We start from the raw sequence: 23,158 nt of genomic DNA on the forward strand, positions 1-23,158 counted from the left end.
TGACCCAGGGATCAAACCCAGAGTCTCCCACATTGCCAGCAGATTCTTTACCATCTGAGCCACCAGGGAAGCCCCCAAAGACCTGAAGATACTTGGTTTCCCCTTTTCATTGAATGACTAAACGATACTTGTTCGTATATACTGAACAAAGCAATCAGCCCCTGCCTCAAACTCTCAAGTTCCCTATATAGTATCGATATGATGTAGAACCAGCAGAAGGACATATGCACCAGCCCATAGTGGTGGTTTTAATGATGCAGCCTCTCACCACAATCAAACTATGAAGTATATTGCCCACCTAGACCTCCAGCCCCGCACACCCTTGCTCTCTCCAAAGAAGAGGAAGAATTAGCTTTTTCCCACCTGCACCCATTCATCCCAATCCTGCTCAAATGTCTCTCATTTGTTTCCTTTTCTTTAAAACCAGGAAACTTGAATCTTACAAGAAATTGCTTAGGGACAGCTTCCCCAGTGTCTGTCCCAGAAAGATGCTTCTAAACATTCAGTAAGTTGTGAAGAGGCCATGCATAGGGGATTGGAGCTAATTCTGTCATTTTTCACCTTTCACCACTGGCCAAGCTCAATCACTGAAGAGAACATTATCAACCCCAAAGAAGGACTCACTTCCTCCCTCTCTCTCCCTCTCCCACTCTCTCTCATCCCCTCCCTTTGCAGCTCTAGCTGCAAGTCATCAGAGTTAAACTCTTCTTCACCCTGGTTTGTGGGTGAGGGATGTACCTTCCCCAAACCTGGGTGCAGGTATAAATATGCAAGTCTTTTTTCTATTACATCCTACTCAAAGGCCGGAAGCCCCAGAGTCTCTACGCCTCTGCGAAGCCCTCAGTAGCCAGCCCTATATCCTCCAGGAGAGAATGGCCCCTCCTGCAACCCTGCCCCACTCCACTCCACCCCCCACATTAGTAGGGCATGCAAGGAAGAGCATTAGCTGACAGGGTTCTTGGAAGAATGTTTTCCATTCCCATAAGAGCATCTTCCCAAAGGGAGATTCCGATCACTGCTTTGGTTTATGCTTTCACGTTAGTTTGCATCTACTCCTCTGCAGGAAATCAGTCAACAAATATTTATTTAGCACCTACTATGTATCTATTGCTTAGAGAGGCTCCAGAGTGAGAAACAAGAAGGACAAAAGCATAATCTTCGCCCTCAAGGAGATCGTGACCTATTTAGGAAGAAAAAGCTAACACAAAACAATTAAATGCTACACCGCATGGATCTAAATAAGGGAGAGAGTAGTAGGAAACTATATCTTAGAGGAGATAAAATTTGTCTTAGGACTTGAAAGACATCCAGGATTTAAACAAGGAGAGGAGAGAGATCACCAAAAACAAGAAGAGATGGTATAATTAGGGGTGCTAAGGAGACTGCACCAATTAGGAATAAGATAACACCCCAGGAAGTCCTGGGAAACAGAGTGATTAGAGACCAGAGTGTGGAAAGTCAGAGACTTCAATCCAGCTGAACACAAACTTGGTGCTTTCTGCACTTCATCATTTTAAATTTTCCCTTAGATTCTTTCCCTGGAAAACCAGGGATATTATCACTGCATTGCGGTGGCTGAGATTTCTGAAACCATGTGATAAACACTTTACCTGAGATTCCATTTAGAACTGTAAACACAGCCCTTAAAAAAAAAAAAATTATTAAAACAATCAAACTGAAAAGCATAAAGACATTCATTTTGATGATTCTTTAGGGCAATTGTTTTCACCCTGGCTCCTCTGAGTCCTCGGATTCCACAGGGAGGCCCCCTCTAGGACAGCCCTGGGAGATGAGACAGAGATAAGGCAATGAGGGCCTGGGGGCCTGAGAGCAACCAGGCTTTGATCCACTTGTTATCTGGTTTCTATTTAGGATTTTCAAACAAACACATAAATAAATCCCTGCAAAGAAATCTTTGATTACCCGTCATTTGTGTGTCATCAGAAGTACTTATCAATGTATTGGGGTTGAGTTATTTTAAGAAAACTCACACTGTAATTATGATAGCACTGATGGATTTATTACCTTGTTTCTCAAGAACTTGAGTACCTACTGTGTACTTGGCACCTACAACTGGTCAACATCACACAAGGGGTAAAGCCAGATCGGTGGAATGAAAGGATAAGGACACGGGTATGAGTAGGCTTATGGGGCTTCCCTTGTAGCTCAGTAGGTGAAGAATCGCCTGCAATGCAGGATACCCGGGTTCGATTCCTGGGTCTGGAAGATCCCCCGGAGAGGGATAGGCTACTCATTCCAGTATTCTTGGGCTTCCCTTGGGGCACAGCTGGTAAAGAATCCCTGCAATGCCAGAGACCTGAGTTCGATCCCTGGGTCAGGAAGATCCCCTGGAGAAGGGAGAGGCTACCCACTCCAGTATTCTTGCCTGGAGAATTCCATGGACTATATAGTCCATGGGGTCCCAAAGAGTTGGACTCAACTGAGCAACTTTCACTTTCACTTTCTAGAGTAGTCTGATTCATGAAAATAATGGTGACGCCAATGACGATGATGATGATGCCACTAAGCACTTTCTATGTCCCAAGCACTGTGTATGGTGTAATTGTCTAATTTTTACCACAATGTTATGAGATACTATTAAACTAAGCCTGATACAGGTATAAGATACCTGCCCACAGTCATCCAGCTAGAGAGAGGCAGAAACGAATCTCAAAGGTTACGTCATGAGTCACAAGGATTAATTGACAAATGTGTGCTCAGTTGTTCAGTCGTGTCTGACTCTTTGGGACCCCATGAACTAGAGCCTCTGTCCATAAGATTCTCTAGGCAAGAATACTGGAGTGGGTTGCCATGCCCTCTTCCAGGGGATTTTCCTAACCCGGGGATGGAACCCAGGTCTGCCACATTGCAGGCCAATTCTTTACCCTATGAGCCACCAGCGAACCCAAGAATACTGGAGTGGGTAGCCTATCCCTTCTCCAGGGGATCTTCCCAACTCAGGAATTGAACTGGGGTTTCCTGCAATAGAAGTGGATTCCTTATCAGCTGAGCTACCAGGGAAGCCCTAGATACTCTCTTATACTTATAGGTTTAAATAACCAACCTCCAGGTCCCTAACCAGGGAAGAACTCTCCCACCATATTTCTCCTTGCCTTGGCTTCTGCTCCTGCTCAAGCTCAAGATGACAAATTCAAATAAGAAAATGAGGACAAGTTTGAAGACTACTTTTAAAGAAAAAAGAAACTACTAGACCTGAATACTGGATATTTTTTAAAACATGCAACTACTAACTTCATCTCTGGTGGCACATATACTGTAACATTGTTAGTCCAGAAGCCAAGTTCAGAAATCACATTATTGGCTAACAAGATTGGGATACTGGCTGTTGTCACACTGCAATAAAAAAGGTGGGGGCAGCGGGGTTGGAGGGGAGAAAAGACACATCTCTAAATTGCTCTTGGAAGAGGGGGTATCTCACAAAATTGCCCAGTTGCACCACACAGAACCATTACTCTTACAATCACTAGGAACAAAATCAGGCATGCTCTGCAGAAGTCAGCAAAATTAACTGGGCCCTAAGCAACTGCTTCTTTGTTCATTTCAGAAATACATTATCAACAGAGGCAAGAGGAAGAAAGTGAGACTGTAGGATGCCACCATAATGTTCTCTTGCTGGAGTTATTTCAGTTCACTGTCAATCCCATCAAAGAGCTTTCAGAACATTTGCCTTTCTCCTCTTAATCAGGTGGTGATGGTGGTTGTTGTTTAGTCGCTCAACCGCCTCTGATTCTTTTTCAACCCTATGGACTGCAGCTGACCAGGGTCCTCTGTCCATGGGATATTCCAGGCAAGAATGCTGGAGTGGGCTGCCATTTCCTTCTCCAGGGCATCTTCCCCACCCCAGGATCGAACCTGCGTTTCCAGCATTGCAGGCAGATTCCTTACCACTGAGTCACCAGGTTGTGTAGCATTGAAACAGCACCAAACAAAAGTACAGCATTAGCATAAAACTATTAGCATAAATATGTAAACAGGAGGATTGGGATTTTTAGGGGTGGGAGAAAGCAGCTCGTGTAAGTGGCCTCCCCATTTCACTGTAGCCGATAAACTGTGAAATTTCCATAATAACAGAGAGTACAGAAAACAAACAGCAATTTTATTTGATAGGGAAATTGCATCCTGTTACTGGATATAAAATTCTACAGCATGTTCAGTGGTATTTTCAAAGCACTGAAAATGTAGACATATGTTTTCATTTTTAAGTTCAGTTGTAATGTAAATAATAAATCCACCACAATTTGGCTGGTCCAGAGACTGCTGGCATTGTTAACTCAGAAATTCAGAGATACAAACGCTCTGCTTACCTTGCTACGCCCTCAGCCAGAAGACCCCTATAACACTGCAGATGTTAAGATATGCCCTTTGCATCATCTACATTTCTGTCTTGCTTAAAGTTCTTCTGGCATTCCCTGTTCTTATTTGTATCACATTTTAACCACTCATTGTTCTTTGATGCCCTTCTTTCTTTCTTACACCTATCCTTTTGAATTTCTTCCTACTTCTCTGCTCACTCGCTCAACAAATCAAGTCTATCTTCTCTCAGCTCCTCAATACACTCCATTCTGGTAAGTTGATTGAGAAGGGGCCATGCTCCTCCCTCCCCTGTATCCTTGCATTTTGAAATGTGACCTTGCAGCCTCTGTCATCAAACAGGCTAGCCTTGTCAGCAACTAGGGCCAAGATGGACCCTAAGAGGCCCAGTGTGCTTCCACCTGCTCCTGAGACGCTGCCATTGTTGCGGGAATCAGCTCATAATAACCTTCAAGAGGATGAGAGACCACGTGGAGGAGGGAGAGTCATCCAACCTCCAGAAGACCAGCCTGGTCAACCCGGGGGTTTCAATAGACACACAGGGAGAGTAAATCACGACAACGAACACTTCAGTCAGTTCAGTTCAGTCACTCAGTCGTGTCCGACTCTTTGCGACCCCATGGACTGCAGCACGTCAGGCCTCCCTGTCCATCACTTTCTTCTGGAGTCCACCCAAACTCATGTCCATTGAGCCAGTGATGCCATCCAAACATCTCATCCTCTGTCGTCCCCTTCTTTTCCTGCCTTCAACCTTTCCCCGCATCAGGGTCTTTTCAAATGAGTCAGCTCTTCACATCAGGTGGCCAAAGTATTGGAGTTTCAGCTTCAACATCAGTCCTCTCAATGAACACTCAGGATTGATCTCCTTTGGGATGGATTGGTTGGATCTCCTTGCAGTTCAAGGGACTCTCAAGAGTCTTCTCCAGCACCACATTTCAAAAGCATCAATTCTTTGGTGGTCAGCTTTCTTTATAGTCCAACTCTCACATCCATACATGACTACTGGAAAAACCATAGCTTTGACTAGATGGACTTTTGTTGGCAAAGTAGTGTCTCTGCTTTTTAATATGTTATCTAGGTTGGTCATAACTTTCCTGACAAGGAGTAAGCATTTTTAAATTTCATGGCTGCAGTCACCATCTGCTGTGATTTTGGAGCCCCCAAAAATAAAGTCTCTCACTGTTTCCTTTGTTTCCCCATCTATTTGCCATGAAGTGATGGGACCGGATGCCATGATCTTAGTTTTCTGAATGCTGAGCTTTAAGCCAACTTTTTCACTCTCCTCTTTCACTTTTATCAAGAGGCTCTTTAGTTCTTCTTCACTTTCTGCCATAAGGGTGGTGTCATCTGCATATCTGAGGTTATTGATATTTCTCCTGTCAATCTTGATTCCAGCTTGTGCTTTATCCAGCGCAGCATTTCGCATGATGTACTCTGCATATGAGTTAAATAAGCAGGGTGACAATATACAGCCTTGATGTACTCCTTTTCCTATTTGGAACCAGTCTGTTGTTCCATGTCCAGTTCTAACTGTTGCCTCCTGACCTTCATACAGATTTCTCAAGAGGCAGGTCAGGTGGTCTCGTATGCCCATCTCTTTCAGAATTTTCCACAGTTTATTGTGATCTACACAGTCAAAGGCTTTGGTGGAGTCAATAAAGCAGAAACAGATGTTTTTCTGGAACTCTCCTGCTTTTTTGATGATCCAACAGATGTTGGTGATTTGATCTCTGGTTCCTCTGCCTTTTCTAAAACCAGCCTGAACATCTGGAAGTTCATGGTTCACATGTTGTTGAAGCCTGACTTGGAGAATTTTGAGCATTACTTTACTAGCGTGTGAGATGAGTGCAATTGTGCGGTAGTTTGAGCATTCTTTGGCATTGCCTTTCTTAGGGATTGGAATGAAAGCTGACCTTTTCCAGTCCTGTGGCCACTGCTGAGTTTTCCAAATTTGCTGGCATATTGAGTGCAGCACTTTCAAAGCATCATCTTTCAGGATTTGAAATAGCTCAACTGGAATTCCATCACCTCCACTAGCTTTGTTCGTAGTAATGCTTCCTAAGGCCCACTTGACTTCACATTCCAGGATGTCTGGCTCTAGGTGAGTGATCACACCATCATGATTATCTGGGTCATGAAGATATTTTTTGTACAGTTCTTCTGTGTATTTTTGCCACCTCTTAATATCTTCTGCTTCTGTTAGGTCCATACCATTTCTGTCCTTTATTGAGCCCACCTTTGTATGAAATTTTCCCTTGTTATCTCTAATTTTCTTGAAAAGATTTCTACTCTTTCCCATTCTATGGCTTTCCTCTATTTGCACTGATCACTGAGGAAGGTTTTCTTATCCCTCCTTGCTATTCTTTGGAACTCTGCATTCAAATGGGTATATCTTTCCTTTCCTCCTTTGCTTTTCACTTCTCTTCTTTTCACAACTATTTGTAAGGCTTCCTCAGACAGCCATTTTGCTTTTTTGCATTTCTTTTTCTTGGGGATGGTCTTGATCCCTGCCTCTTGTACAATGTCACGAACCTCTGTCCATAGTTCATCAGGCACTCTGTCTATCAGATCTAGTCCCTTAAATCTATTTCTCACTTCCACTGTATAATCATAAGGGATTTGATTTAGGTCATACTGAATGGTCTAGTGGTTTTCCCTACTTTCTTCAATTTAAGTTTGAATTTGGCAAAAGGAGTTCATGATCTGAGGCATGGTCAGCTCCCAGTCTTGTTTTTTCTGACTGTATAGAGCCCCTCCATCTTTGGCTACAAAGAAGATAATCAATCTGATTTCAGGGTTGACCATCTGGTGATGTCCATGTGTAGAGTCTTCTCTTGTGTTGTTGGAAGAAGGTGTTTGTTATGACCAGTGCATTCTCTTGGCAAAACTCTATTAGCCTTTTCCCTGCTACATTCTGTACTCTGAGGCCAAATATGCCTATTACTTCCGGTGTTTCTTGACTTCCTATTTTTGCATTCCAGTTCCCTGTAACGAAAAGGGCATGTTTTTTGGGTGTTAGTTCTAAAAGGTCTTGTAGGTCTTCATAGAACCGCTCAACTTCAGCTTCTTCAACATTACTGGTTGGGTCATAGACTTGGATTACCATGATATTGAATGGTTTGCCTTGGAAATGAACAGAGATCATTCTGTCATTTTTGAGATTGCATCCAAGTACTGCATTTCAGACTCAGTTTTTCACCATGATGGCTACTCCATTTCTTCTAAGGGATTCTTGCCCACAGTAGTAGATATGGTCATCTGAGTTAAATTCACCCATTCCAGTCCATTTTAGTTCGCTGATTCCTCAAATGTTGATGTTCACTCTTGCCATCTCCTATTTGACCACTTCCAATGGACCTAACATTTCAGGTTCCTATGCAATATTGTTTTTTACAGCATCGGACCTTGCTTCCATCACCAGTGTTCCATAACGAACACTTAACCCAGCCTAAATTACCAGCTCCCAGAATCACATGTTAAATAGATGGTGATCGTTTTAAGCCTCTGACTTTTAGGCTGGTTTGTTATACAGCAATGGCAAATGGATATATCTATATTATGTTGTTTTCCTCTTATGCCTCTGCATTCCTCACCCCTGACAGTATATATACTCAACACTTCCAGAAATTCCAGTACAGCTTGGAAAATGACACTCACCAACCAAACAAATCATACCCACCACTAACTCCCATTTATGAAGGTGGTGTTGTTGTTCATTGTTCAGTCACCCAGTCATGCCCAACTCTTCAAGACCCCGTGGACTGCAGCACTCTAGGCCTCCCTGTCCCTCACCATCTTCCAGAGGTTGCCCAAGTTCATGTCTATTGCATTGGTGATGCCATTCAGCCATCTCATCCTCTGACACCCTCTTCTCCTCCTGCCCTCAATCTTTCCCAGCACCAGAGACTTTTTCAATGAGTCATCTGTTTGCTCATCAGATGACCAAAATACTGGAGTTTCAATGTCAGATTCAGTCCTCCCAAAGAGTATTCAGGGTTGATTTTCCTTAAGATTGACTGGTTTGACCTCCTTGAAGGTGTAGTAGTCACCAAGATGGTGGTCTCCTAGCTAAAAGGATACAGATGGCATTTCCAAATTCTCCCACCACAAACCCACATGGTCTTTTTCAATTTTCTTTTCTACTTCAATATCCTTCAACATGGGACTTGAGATGTTATGTACCTATTATGGAGAGATTACTAAAAAAAAATCTTTTTTCAAAATTCTTCATAGATTACATGACATCCATTAAGCTTCCCAATTTTAAAGCCAAAAAATATTTACTCTTGTTCAAATTCACCCGGCAATGTAAAGTACCTCTGTGAGGCAAACAGAATTGAATCCATTGATTTCCATGTAATTTATTAATTTCAGCCCTGACAAATACCTGCAGAATCTGAATTACAGCTATTATGAGACAGGGGTTCTCAGGTAGTGTTTACACCATTATAAACAACATTTATCCAAAGTACAACGTGCATAACACTTTGCTTCTCACTCCCTTCCTAAAATACTCCAAAATTTATCTTCAAACATGTGATTTAATTGGTTTGTGACTCTAGATTAAATGTGTATGTTACATTCACAACTTTGTCATTGACAAATCCCATTAACCTAGCACAGAACTGGGCAGGCAGGAAGAATTGAATCCTTTTGGCTTGCATGGAACTTAACCTGAATATGATTATAATTATTTACATAATCTGTATTGAAAGACTATACCAACATCTTGTGAACTTTTCATATGTTGATTGTACTCATTTTCAGTTTCATGGATAATCAAAAAGAAATTGAAAAGATAATTTACTTTCTTATAAAACACATTCTTAGAATTACCATCAGGGAATAATAGTTAAGAGTGGCTTGACACTAATGGTAACTCAAATACGACAAGTTTATTTCTTTCTCAAGTAAAAATTCAGGTGTAGGCTAATGAGTTCTGTAAAATAACTTCCTTCCTGAAATCATTAAGGACTCAGGCTCTTTTCAGCTCATAGCTCTGCTACTTGAGCCCTGACCTCATGGTACAAGATGGTAGAGTTCCAGATACCACATCACATTCCAGGCAGTAGGATGAATAAAGAAGAAAGAAAGGCAGAGGATACTTACCAGCTAGTTTTTAAGAAAATTACCTGGAGGAGCTGCCGAAATTAAAACCCATTGGTCGGAACTTAGCCCCACTGGCCGGAACATAGCCACATTGAATCCCAAAGGCATCTCACAAAGTCTCTCTTAAAAAAATTGGTCATGTGCCAGCTACAGTCAGGATTTTAAGATGCAAGAACAAATATCAGAGTGGGTGACTAGCAACTTCTCCAGAATGTGCTCATTGGAGAGATAGTCTTTAAATTTTTTCAAAGTATAAAATGGCCCATAATGTTCCAGTTTTCAATTTTTGTCCTTGTTTTGCATAGAAACCTCTTAATGGACAAGTTCTGTCTATAATTCCCCTGGCATAAATGGGTAGATAGAGATCTTTGCCTAATTAGGATGCTTTTCTGTTGAAATGAAAAAAACACTCCATGAAAACTGGCTCAAGTGATAAGGGAATTTATAGGCTCACTTAAGTAAGAAGTCCAGAATGGGACCCTCTTCCAGAATGTTTTGCTTTAGGCTCCATTGAGGTCATCAAAACCCATTGTTGCCCATCTCTCAACTGGACTCTGCATTCTTCCACTTCACTGGACTAATTCTTGGTCTACAAGTGGTAGAAAAGTAGCAGCAATAGCGCCAGGCCAGATGTTTCCAGGTTCAAGTTCCTTGGAAAAGAACAACAGTCTCACTGTGCATTGCTGTGACTGGGTCACACAGATAATGGCTGAACCAATCTGTGTAACCAAGGAGAAAGGAGCATGTGGATCTCTTTAGACCAATCAACACTCACCTCTGCTGCTAGGGGTGGATTTGACACCTTTTAAAAGTGTGTAAGGATGTGAGAGTTGGACCATAAAGGCTGAGCACCAAAGAGTTGATGCTCTGTAGTGCTGGAAAAGACTCTTGAGGGTCCCTTCGACCACAAGGAGATCAAACCAGTTAATCCTAAAGGCAATCAATCCTGAATATTCATTGGAAGGACTGGTGCTGAAGCTGAAACCTCAATACTTTGGCCACCTGATGCAAAGAACTGACTCATTGGAAGAGACCCTGATGCTGGTAAAGACTGAAGGCAGGAGAAGAGGATGACAGAGGATGAGATGGTTGGATGGCATCACCAACTCAATGGAAGTGAGTTTGAGCAAACTCTGGAAGATAGTGAAGGACAGGGAGGCCTGGCATGCTGCTGCAGTCCATGAAGTCACAAAGAGTAGGACACAACTTAGTGACTGAACAACAAAAATACGTGACCTGAAAATGGTGGTTTCCCAAAGGGAATTTGGGATATCATTTTGCCATAAAAACAGTAAGTGAAAGGACTTCCCTGTCGTCCAGTGGCTAAGACTCCAAGCTCCCAAAGTAGGGGGCCTAGTTTCAATCCCTAGTCAGGGGACTAGATTTCACATGCTGCAACTAAGACCTAGCACAGCCAAATAAATAAATAAATATAAATTAAAAAAAAAAATAAATGGATACTGGGCAAACAGCAAATCTCTATTGTGGAAATTCATTTCACACACAATTAAGCATTCAACTGGTGTTGTCCATGCGTCAAGATATAAAGAAACTGCCTGCAATGTGGGAGACCTGGGTTCGATCCCTGGGTCAGGAAGATCCCCTGGGGAAGGGAATGGCTACCCACTCCAGTATTCTTGCCTGGAGAATTCCATGGACAGTGGAGCCTGGAGGGCTACAGTCCATGGGGTTGCACAGAGTCAGACATCGCAGAGAGACTAACACTTTTACATTTTTCAAGATATTTCTAAGGCCATGAGGTTAAAAATAAAACCAACTTCACCGGCATATGATAGTTAAATGATACAACACACTTGAAAATATATAATATAACATCTCTAAGCAGCAATAAAGATACTATTTTGTGAGCATGCTTATTACCTGGTCTGCCAGATTAGGCCACTAGAAAGTTGTCATCATCATTATTATTACTGGTATTCAGTGGTGCTCAATAAGAGAACTGGTGAAACCCTAAACCAAGTTATTTTCAGCTTTCCCTGTATTCTATTCTGACTTCATCCTTCAAGGTCTATTACATCTGCTGAGTCTTTTCTGTATCCTACTCTGTTACATCTCTTTTATGGAGACTTTATACTAAATATGGGAGAATTATTAGCCCCTCTGTCTTCAGTGGCCCAAAGTTCTCATTTTGTCTACAAAATTTTCATCACATGACTTTCTAGGTAATTTGCTGTCTTCTAGCACAGAGTCTATGGGACAGTACTAGCTATGGCAGTCATCTGGAATGGCTATGCATTCTTTCTTTGTCTTCACCCTGAAGGAACTCTGGAGGAGACTTTATAGGGCCCAGGTTTGGGCAGGAAGTGAGTCATTTTCAGCAGTTTCCTGCGCACCCCAGAAATTCCCTAATATTTCCTCAGCAGCCTCATCCCATCTCTCCACTGCTTCTCCTTTTCATGTCCACCTTTTGTGAAATCAACAGCTATTTGTAAATGGTGAATGATAATTACTATTATTTACCCCAAGCACTTCTTGCATATTGTTCATTTTTCTCTCCAACCCAGACTGTTTACAATTTAAGATTTCCACATCGCAAGCAAAGAAAGAGTTCAGAGACATTCAAGTTTTGCCAAGCATCCTATGAGGGTGAGCCATGAAACTGATTTGAAGCCACAGTTGCCTGATTCCAAAGTCTCTACTTTTGACATGCTACTATTAAAAAGCTATTTCTTCAACAGACTCACAAATACAGAGAACAAAGTAGAGAGGCAGGAGGGGTAATGTAGGAGTGGGAGAGTAAGAGGAACAAACTGTTGGGTGTAAGATAGGCTACACGGATGCATTGTACAAAATGGGGACTATAGCCAATAATGGAGTACAACCTTTAAAAATTGTATTAATTTTTTTTTAATGTTTGGGGCTTCCCTAGAGGTTCAGTTGGTAAAGAATCTGCCTGCAATGCAGGAGCCCTGGGTTCAGTCCCTGGGTCGGGAAGATCTCTTGGAGAAGAAAATGGCAACCCACTCCAGTTCTCTTGCCTGGAGAATTCCATGGACAGAGGAGTTGGGCAGGCTACAATCCATGGGAATCACAGAGTTGGACGTGACTGTGTGACTAACTTTCACTTTCAAAGCTATTTTTTAAAAATACCAATTGAGTGGAAAACAATTTAGTTTTACACCTAATAAATTATTTCAAATAGAATTATAGTTAGTTGTGATTTTTCATAGGCTTGCTGTCTCAATACCAATCAGAATTTACCATGGAGTGAGTAAGTATTCTCCAAAGATGCCCTTGATCAAGGAAAGCAGGGCAGAGACTAGGCGGTCTTATGACTGGGAGCGTGCTTTAGTTTGGGCTGAGCTCCAGGACACCATGAAAGGTCGATGATGAAAGCATGTGAAGTAAAAGTGTAGACAAAGCAATATGGTTGGCTTCCACACCAGACCCAGGAAAAGAAGTTCTCAAATATTAGCTTGTGTGCATCCCAATCATGTGGACATTTATGACACAGATTTGTTAGGGGAAGCACACTGACTGAAACTGCCCACCCTGGCAAGTCACCATAGTAACCATTTGCATGAGTTGTTTTATGACAGGAGGTCCTGGCAAGTAACACAGAATTAATAAGCCACCACCAACCGGAAGGGTTCAGGAAAGGTCAAAAGGAGAGATTACATGTCCATCACCTCCCAGAATCCTTCTCACTGGCATCCATCTTGGTTGAACAAGGTGTGCACCACCAGGAAGGACTCTGAGTCAGAATGATTGGCTAAAGACAACCGGAAACTAATCCCATCAACATAAAACCTGAGACTTCGAGCCAAGTAGTGGAGCAGTTCTCCTGGGTTCCCTTACCCTACTGCTCTCCACCGGGGTGCCCTTCCCAATAAAATCTCTTGCTTTCTCAGCATATGTGTGTCCTCGGACAATTCATTTCCGAGTGTTAGACATGAGCCAGTTTCAGGCCCTAGAAGTGTCCCCCTTCCTGCAACAGATTCTTGGGCTCCACAGCTGGGTGATTCTATGGATGTGGATGACAGCCCACTGACCATATTTGGAAAACCACAGTCCAAGATCTCAAAGCCCCAGTTAGGATGCAAATAGAAAGAACTAGGAGTTGGCTGAATGTGAAATTGATTCTCCTCTTGAACACACCATTCATTCAAATCATTTATTGAAAAGGATCTTTCTATATGAAAATCTTCTGACTTGCAGTGTTTCTAGAAGGAGTTTTGAGAAGCAAACACACAAGTTCTTGGAAAAGACTGAATTTAATCTTTTCAATTGAATTAAATTTACAATTTTGTAAATAAATTTATCACTGCGGAAATGGTTTAAATTCATAAGAAGCCTACTGTGGATGATCTTAACACAAAGAAGAACCTTCTGTAAAGCAAAAATTGCCTCCAATTTGTCTACTCTGAACCCTTGATATTCATTTAGATTGAATGTTCTCAAAGCAGAACACACCTGAAATCTGGTTTGTCTAAATGCTTAGAAAGTCTGAATGGTCTAATTATTAAGCTCTATCCTTATTTCCCAAATATGTATGAATGAGCTTTCAGGAGGGCATTCACAGTGATGTGCAGAGACAAAAAAAAAAAAAAAAAGGCAAAAAGCACAACCCTCTCCTCTCAAAAAAAAACCACAAAAAACTCCACTGTTCTTAAATGTATTTTCCAAAGGGTCCTTGTTCAAGCTTTTTTTTTTCTAATAAAGGCGATAAAAATGTTTGGGACCAATATTGCCATATAACTTGAAATTCCTTGTCTATTGAAACCCTAGCCAAAAGGCTTTCTTTAGTTTTATATTAAATTATCTCATTTGGTTGGCTGTCTTAATCAACTTAACTGATTATTTACCAGATCACCATTTCAGAGTGCAGACACCCCATCAGGACTCTTGTGAACAATTTCTTGGGCTCCTTTTTCCTTTTTGTCTAAACATTAATACCATCTCCCACTATATTTAAAATGGATCACCACCAAGGACCTACCACATAGCTCATGGAACTCTGCTCAATGTTATGAGGCAACCTGGATGGGAGCGGGGTTTGGGGGAGAATGGATACATGTGTATGTATGGCTGAGTCCCTTCACTGTCCACCTGAAACTCTCACAACATTGCTAATTGGCTATACTCCAATACAAAATAAAAAGTAAAGAAAAAAACACAAAAACAAAGAGACTGTCTTCCATCTTACCTTCAGGCCCCTGCCCACAACCTCAGGTTCACAAGGCTTTGCAGTTCGTCTGAAAAAAACTTAGGAATTTCATATTTTTCTTTCCTATTTGGGGGACAGCTGACTGGGGGTGGGGGGGTTGGGGGGAGAATTGGTGAGGTGACTGAACAAAACCAGTTGAACAGTTAATGCTTTAACCTTGCGTATAATTTATACAATAAACAAAGTCACATGCTCCCCTAATAATTTAGATGTAAGCAAATGTTGATTTATTCAGGAAGGCTACTGCCTGAAGCCAAGCCTGCAGCACTAAAATTTGAATTAAACTAGGACAGAAGCAGGCTAGTCTATAATAACATTTGTATAATTTTATTTTTGCCCTTGGCTCAGTTCATTTCCTCGTACAGTAGATGCATGAAATTGGTTCTTCAGCCACCTTTAGCTGATGTTCACTGATATCCGGGCAGGCAGGGAGGCAGGAGAATGCACCTTTCTTAGCTTTGTGTTTTCAATCATAAGGCCTTGAATTCCTAGGTCATTTCTGACAATGATTATCTTTCTCTGAATTGTGTTTTCGGCAAAGATCTCTGAAGAGCCTCATTTCACCTAGAGATACGGTTTCCCCCTCCTCTCCCTGTGAGGGGGCTCTTAGAACTGAGATTGTTAAATAGATGCAAATGTTGTGCTGTTTTTATTCCTTTATTCAAGCCTGGGGGCATGAAATCTGAGTTCTCTTACTCTGCTTTCAGCAGTGAAATAAGGGCCGTAGGAAATTCTTTAAACGACGGTGAAAAAAATAAATATTAACTTGAAACAGTGAAGGACCAAACCCCCTCATACTATTAACCTTTGACTTAAATAAAAATTAGGAACTACATCTTACCACTTAGCACTTTTGTGAGGGACCGAGGCTCCTCTGGAGGAATCAGGTTTAAGCCAGTAAATAATTTGCGAGAGCTTCTGAAAAGCAGGCGAAGTTTTCCATCCAAACCAGGAAAAAACTTGTTTTTCTCCTAGTATTTCCCTGCAGACCAACACCTCACCGACATACACAGTGCGCAAAAGAAAGCACTCGCAAAACCCACAATCGCTTCACATGTCTAACCATTTTTATTCAGGCTTTCAGGCAAAAGTAAGAGCTCTTTGGGGGTCAAAAGTTCTGAAATAAAGAATTTCTTCCCTTAGGTCAGGAAATCAAATATGCTAAAAACTCTTCCTAACCTTTTGTTTAGAGGGAGCTGGGGGGGGGGGGGGAGGAAATCCCCCAAATTAGAAATGAAAGAATTGGTATTTGCGCTTTATGTGAAATCTGCATTTATCTCTCACTTCTTCCAGCTGAGAAGGTAAATAGCAGCCGTGGTGTTTGGGAGGCAAATATTGTTGTGTCCTATTCTTGGTAACGAAATGTGCTCCCAGGCCTGCTCCATCCCCGTCTGATTGTGCCCTGGGGCTGTCACAGGCAGCCAAAGGAGCCTTTCAGAAAATCCAGGCCATGTTTTGACTTCATTACAAATTCCAAATAGAACAAGTTTTCGCCTGGCTTAGGCTTTGGTTATGAAAGTTTCCCACAGCTCTCGAAAATATACAGAATAATAAATGTCCGGGCAGAGAGAGAGAGAGAGGGGAGGCAGTAATTCCATCAAAGGTTTTTGGTCACATCCTAGAGCACAATCACAGAGCCCAGAGAGCTTATGTCACTAGGACCCAGAGATAAAATGTTTTGCCTTGGGCCCAAGGTCACACGTTGGGTCAAGAACTCTGAGGTTCTGTCCTTTGTTCCTCTGTGAAGGGGAGAAAGCCTCGTCTCTACCCGACCCTGGCCCCCTAGCCTTCCCTGGAGACACACCATGAAACGTTCTCACCCCCAAGGGGTGGCTGGGAAGCTTCAAATGTTTTTTGGACATTTCCAGCATAAAAGCAAAAATTGATGCTTTTCAGTGGGGTAAGCCGTGAGGCACAAAGGAAAAACCCCCACAGCGGTGGGTGTGAAGAGGAAACTTTTTATTGTCTTGCTGCGGATTTTTTTCTTTCATTTTTCTTCTCTTTTCCTTTTGCTAGTCTCTTTATTAAGTCAAGATGTTATAGGAAGGCACCAGTTAAATATGACATGCACGCTTCTGAAGGCAAGCCCTTACTACCTAGTTACAAATGAGAATCCAGGTTGGCCATGTTCCTGATCTCCATCCTTCTTCTTCCCTTCTCCCTTGTTCCAGGGTCTTCCTTCTCTCATCCTTTTTTTCTGGAAAAAAACAATGAAACACTTTAATGACAAATTCTAGAAGGCCATACCCTATCCTCCAAGAACCCCAACTACTGATCTCATCATCTTCACAGACCTGCCCTTTCTTCCTGCACATCTCTATTTTAGAAAACATGAACAAAATGCTTCAAATAAGGGGACTTCCTTTGTGGTCCAGTGGTTGAGATTCCATGCTTCCAATGTAAGGGGTGCAGGTCTGATCCCTGGTCAGGGACCCCACATGCTGTGCGACCAAAAACACACATTTTTTTTTTTAAACACACATTTTTTAAGTGCAAAATACTTCAAACAAGTCCAACAATGGGGCACTTACATTAGGTTTTTCTTTCCCCAAAAGAGCCCATTCATATATATGTCCCTCCCTAGAAGAAGAGTTCATTAGCTCCTTTTTAAAAAATAATTTTGCTTATTTTTGGCTGTGCTGGGTCTTTTATCGCTGAGAGGGCTTTTCTCCAGTTGCGGAGAGCTGGGGCTACTCTCTAGTTGTGGTGTGTGAGCTTCTCATTGCAATGGCTTCTCTTGTTGCAGAGCACTGCCTCCAGGGCATGCAGGCTTCAGTAGTTGCAGCTCTGGGGCTCTAGAGCACAGGCACAATAGTTGTGAAGTTTCTGTGAAGCTTGTGAGATTCTCCCAGACCCGGGATCTGGACCCGTCTCCTGCATTGGCTGGCAGATTCTTTACCACTGAGCCACCAGGAAACCCTCATTACTAGCTCCTTATTTTTGAAAAGCCAATAACAACAGCCTGACCATTCCTCACCCATCATGCTGATATCATTTGATTGGTGAGCTGTGGCTTCTTGACATCAAAGCCATGGATTATGGCTTTTCCACATGTGGTTCACAATCTAGTCATTGCCATCATCCATACACCATCCACTGTCCTCTTGAAACCCCTGAAGTGATGAAAGAGTCAGGCAGTGGTTGGTTATTAAAGGCTGTGATTAAATTGCCCCCAAACTCATTTTTGAAGAGTCTCTGAACATGAACAAAATTTTATCAATGAGTTTTAACTGGGAAGAGCAAGCACTGTTGTGTCTCTGTTTCCCACATTTAGTCAAACTTATAAACTCATTCTTCTGATGGCTTCCATTGGTAGCTGGACCCAACAGAAGCATTCGATAGAATCCATACGAAAATGCTAATTCTGTTTTTCTGATTATATCCCACCTGGTAGAGAATATACATCTTAAATATGAAAAAAGGCATTAGTAAGTATTTGTGATTTGACCAGACTGGAATTATAGTATGAAGAGAAACTGTTACTGGGGAATCTACCATTGGCAGGGACAGCGGGCCGACAAGAGTGCCTTGGTGTGTGAAAGTGAAAGTGCTAGTTGCTTAGTTGTGTCCTACTTTTTGAGACCCCGTGGACTATACCCCATCAGGCTTCTCTGTCCATGGAACTCTCCAGGCAAGAATACTGAAATGGGTAGCCATTCCCTTCTCCAAGGGATCTTCCTGACCCAAGGACTGAACCTGTGTCTCCTGTATTGCAGATTCTTTACTGTCTGAGCCACCAGGAAAGCTCCAAGAATACGGGAATGGGTAGCCATGTCCTTCTCCAGGAGATCTGCCTGACCCAGGGGTTGAACCCAGGTCTCCTACGTTGCAGGCAGATTCTTTACATCTGAGCCACCAGGGAAGCCACCGGGAAGGCTTGTGAGTCTATATGAAGATCAAGGAAGAAACACAGCCAAGAACAAGGTGAAAAGAAGTTCATTCATTGTCTCAAGGAAATAAAGACCTCAGACATTTCAAGTGAAAATATACCACTGGCATCAGATACTAATCACAAGGTAATTATTTTTTAAAGAGTTTCCTGAGTAAGACACAGACACCCATGACACCCTTAGGCTAATATATGCACCTAGAGACTAATTCTGCCCTTGGTTGTATATGCGTTAGTTGTCCTTGGAGTGAATAAAAGCTGCTTTCCATGTTACTCTAGCCACCTATTTTTTTTTTTTTTAATGCCACTTCAGAAGATAGGGATAAAAATGCATCAGATTAAAAAACACTCCTCAAGGGCAATTTGTACGAAAAGCTAAGCTGGGCAACATCAAACTAGGCCCCTTCCTGTAAAATACATCAAATTCAAAGAAGTACTTTTCTTTAAGTTACTAATCTTTCTAATGAATATCACACTCCATCAGCCACACTGCTTTTTTGGCAATAACAGTTTTTACCAATGTAAAAGACTGCAAGATGTATTAACAGAAAGTACCCCAAATATTAATCAATTCTAAAATACTTTCCTATCCTTCGTCCAGGGAAAAATGCTTTGTTCAAGGGATTTCAAACTTTGTTCAAGGAATTCTGACACTGGAAAGGATGGTCCCCGTCAATCATGGTAATTTGGTATTGCAGGTCTTATTCCTGGGACACCCAGTCAGTGGGCACTCTGAGAGAACCCCCTCCCTGCACATTCCCTATAACAGCCCTGGAATGAATATAACACCAGCTCATCTCCCCAACACCTCTGCATCAACCCACCTCCAATTGCTTAAAATATCAGATGCCATGCCTGATGCTGTAGGAATTCTTTTCAAGTATAAAGAAAATTCCTAAGAATTCCCTGGTAGTCCAGTGGTTAGGACTCAGTGCTTTCACTGTAGTGACCCAGGTTCAGTCCCTAGTCTGAGAACTAAGATCCTGCAAGCCATGTGGTGTGGGGAAAAAAAAAAAGGAAAAAAGAAAATTCCTGACCTCATTAGACTACATTTCAGATGTCATAAACTGCCATATCTTACACCCAGCTCACGAGCCATCCAATGTTTTATAACTCTTTTTGGAGTTATATTGTAGTCATAATTCTGCTTTCATACATGCATTCATTCATTATTTATTGAAAACCTGCAATGTACCAGTCACTGTTTCTAGGAGCTGGGGTAAAGTGGTAAAGGAGACAGTTAACAACATCCCACTCTCAATGAGTTGATTTTCTACCAGGCAGAGGCATCAACAAACCAGTCAACAAATGAAGACAATCATTTCAAACAACAATTAAAATAAAGTAAGATGATGACACAGAGTGGGCTCACAAGGATGGGAAGGTTTCCTGGGGGAGGGGAAAACAATGAGCTGAAATCTGAATCCCAAGAAAGACTCAGCTGTTGTGAATCTAAAAAGATAAGATGAATTCTGTCTCTTAGTCAGAACATTTACTCACATTATTCTATAGATTGTGTACCCTCACACCTGGAACACCTACATGATTCCAAGCAGAAATCGTAAAACCCAGGCATAAAGGTATACCTTTTACTTACCAGCAGGACAACTCCAGGCATTATTTCTCAGTTGAGGGCGTATTTAATTACCAAATGTTCTGCTGATGTCTTCCAAGTTGTATAGATTGCTGACTTTCAAGAACATAGACTTCTTTCTTTATCACAGAAATACCACTGTCCTAGATGAATTTGCATCTGCAATGATTCATCATTTTGTACTTTACAATTATTTAAGTTCTTCTGAATGACCAGGTACATGCAAAGCACGCTTGTTTTTATTTCATTAGATAACTAACCTCAGAGCTCCATGAGCAATTTTAAGCTTGAGAAAAAAAAAAAAAAAATTCAGCTATGCTGCTATTTCACTGTTCAGGCAACACACTCACCACGCCAGTCAGATTGAGAAATGATTGCCTTTGCTAGTGGCTTACAAGAAAAGACTTCAGGTCACATATTAATTTTTAAAATGTTTTTCTTAAGCCCCTTTTAGCCTTCATGGCACATTCAGAGGCCAGGTATAAAGGAATTCTTAGAATATGGCTTTGTTCGATGGCATGCAAGCTTACCCCCACACCATGTCACATCTGGACACCTCCATTCCGGTTGCTTAGGTGTCTGATGGTTTGTCAGAAGGCTAGCCATAACTTAGGCGGAAAACTGGACTCCATTAAAAAAACATTAAAAGCTGAGAAGGAGGCAAGTTGATGTGGCATGGCTCCCAGCAATAAGGAAGCCAGAGTGCACACTGAAGCTTAGAAATAGAAAGTGATGTCCTCATAAAAACATGGCTCCAGGCTGGTGTGCCACTAGAAATTCTTCTGTCAGTTTAGAATATTTAGCTTGAAGGGATTTCGACTTTCAAATGTATCTCTGGATGCAAAATAGGCTGCACAGGAGGAGATAGCATTGAAGAAGGGAAAGACGAACTGCTCCCAATTATGATCAGTTTACGTGAAGCCGAAGATTCCTTTTTTTTTTTTTTCAGATAGCATATTTGATCAGAAAGTGTGCAAGTGGGATGTGTGAGCTATCTCGCTGACTCCGAGTGATCCGCTGGCCTTCATAACTAGAAAATCGTGCTAAGAACTGATAGGCCAAAACAATATTAAAAGCTTCAGCACTACTGGTTATCAAGGGAAACTTTCAGCCTAATTGGAAAGCTCACAGCTTCAGGCGTCTGAAAAGTTTTGGTTTGGGGCTCTTCCGCGGCATTCCAATGCAGTATTTCCAATCAATAATGGGATGCTATTCAGAGCTCCATCATGAGGGTTATGAAGTCCCCTGAGTTTTGTATTTGACTTGTTAAACTGTAAAAAGAGTTGGAGAAACAAACAGAAAAGAAATATCTCAGTCCCCAGCTACCTAAATACAAAACAATCGAATAAACAAACTCCGGTGCTCAAAGAAAACGGGAAATGGCAAAATGGAAAAGACAGACTGACGCATTTTCGTGCACAAAGAGCGAACATCTTGGGTGACCTTCCTGAGTGCGATCTGTCCTGCTGGGTGTTAGGCAAAGGGCTCATCTCTCCAGGCAGATCGAATTATGTGTTAAGATTACGGTGATGCAGATTGTCCCCGAAAACCCACAGACACAAGACTTTTCCTTCCCAACAGATGTGGCCTTCTCAGTCCCACTTAGCTATAAGCAGTAGGTTACGAACGCCAATGAAAGCATATACCCAAAAGACAGTGCTTTCCCCAGAGCGACTGTCATCTGTACCTGGAAAACGTCACAATTTTCTTAGCCAACCGCCTTGCACGGTATGGAGCAACAGGATCTTCATCCCTTGGAGATGCCCATGTTTTCGAAATGATGGGCTCCAGAGAACTTCCGCTGACATCACCAGGGAGTGTTGAGAGGGAACAAGTCCAGAACAAATTCTGTACTGGGTTTTGATTTTTCTTTTTCCCCAAAGTTTCACCCAGTTGCCTTCATCAGAGGTTTGAAACGGAACACAGGAGATCTGAGCTATTGAGTGAGAGGTGAGGAGCTGAAAATACCGATTAATATAAATACCGATAAATTAACATAAATACCGATTTAAATACCGATTCAACCCAACACTTGCCACTGCCCTTTGGTGTGAAACGTCAACTTCTGGAACCAGAGGACAAAAGCCTCCTTTGTGTCCAGGGTAAGAGAGAGACAGATCTCAGCAGGAACCTAAAGAGACATTTTGGGACTTCCCAGGAGGCTCAGTGGTGGAGACTCCACCTGCCAAGGCAGCAGATACATGTTCGATCCCTGATCGGGGAAGATCCCACATACCTCGGAGCAACTAAGCCTGTGTGCCACAACTACCGCATCTGTGTTCTAGAGTCTGGGAAGTGGAACTACTGAAGCCAGGGCACCCTAGAGCCTGTGCTCAGCAACAAGAGAAGCCACTGCAATGAGAAGCCCGCTCACCACAGTGAAGAGCAGCCGCCATTCGCTGCAACTAGAGAAGGCCCGTGCCGCAACAAAGACCCAGCACAGCCAAAATTAAATAAATAAAATTACTTTTTAAAGAGACACATCTTCACCCACATTTTAATATTTCTGAAATCAAAATGTGTCTTGCCATCACCGTTAGCCACCAGTAGTCGGCCACAGGTATCACTGCCTTTAGACCGGCATAAAACATGTGAAGTGACTCAGAAAGGGATCCTAGAGACAGTAGAGGAGGAACCTTTTAGGAAATGCTCCATCACCAATACTTTTGATGGCACAGGGCACAAGGCTGCACAGCAAAACGTGAAGATTACAGACTCCAAGTCGGAAACTAATTCATAAGAATCGCATTCTGAAAATGAAGTTTTGTAAATTCCTCAGCCAATGTATTTCATTTTTAGTTTTCCTTTTACATATGCACAAGAGATACATAGGGGCAAAATCAATGCCAAAATAAGTACAAGAACCTTTCCAGGGACTTCCCTGGCGGTCCAGTGGTTAAGACTTCACCTTCCAATGCAGGGGATGCAGGTTCAATCCCTGGTTGGGGAGTTAAGATCCCACATGCCTTGGGGTCAAAACCAAAACAAAACAAAACATAAAACAGAAGCAGTATTGTAACAAATTCACTAAAGACTTTAAAAAAGG

General features: G+C 42.1%; 1 long non-coding RNA gene across 1 annotated transcript; it reads right to left on the bottom strand.

Annotated features, from left to right (window-relative positions):
* Positions 1–15,674: 15,674 nt before the first annotated feature.
* Positions 15,675–20,781, bottom strand: LOC122425423. Its single transcript, XR_006264842.1, has 4 exons — positions 20,643–20,781; positions 20,116–20,271; positions 17,607–17,742; positions 15,675–16,826 (listed from the first exon to the last, which is right to left on the bottom strand). It is a non-coding gene; the product is annotated as an uncharacterized LOC122425423 (long non-coding RNA).
* Positions 20,782–23,158: the final 2,377 nt, after the last annotated feature.

This window comes from Cervus canadensis, chromosome 23, assembly GCF_019320065.1.
Source record: "Cervus canadensis isolate Bull #8, Minnesota chromosome 23, ASM1932006v1, whole genome shotgun sequence".
NCBI lineage: Eukaryota > Metazoa > Chordata > Mammalia > Artiodactyla > Cervidae > Cervus > Cervus canadensis.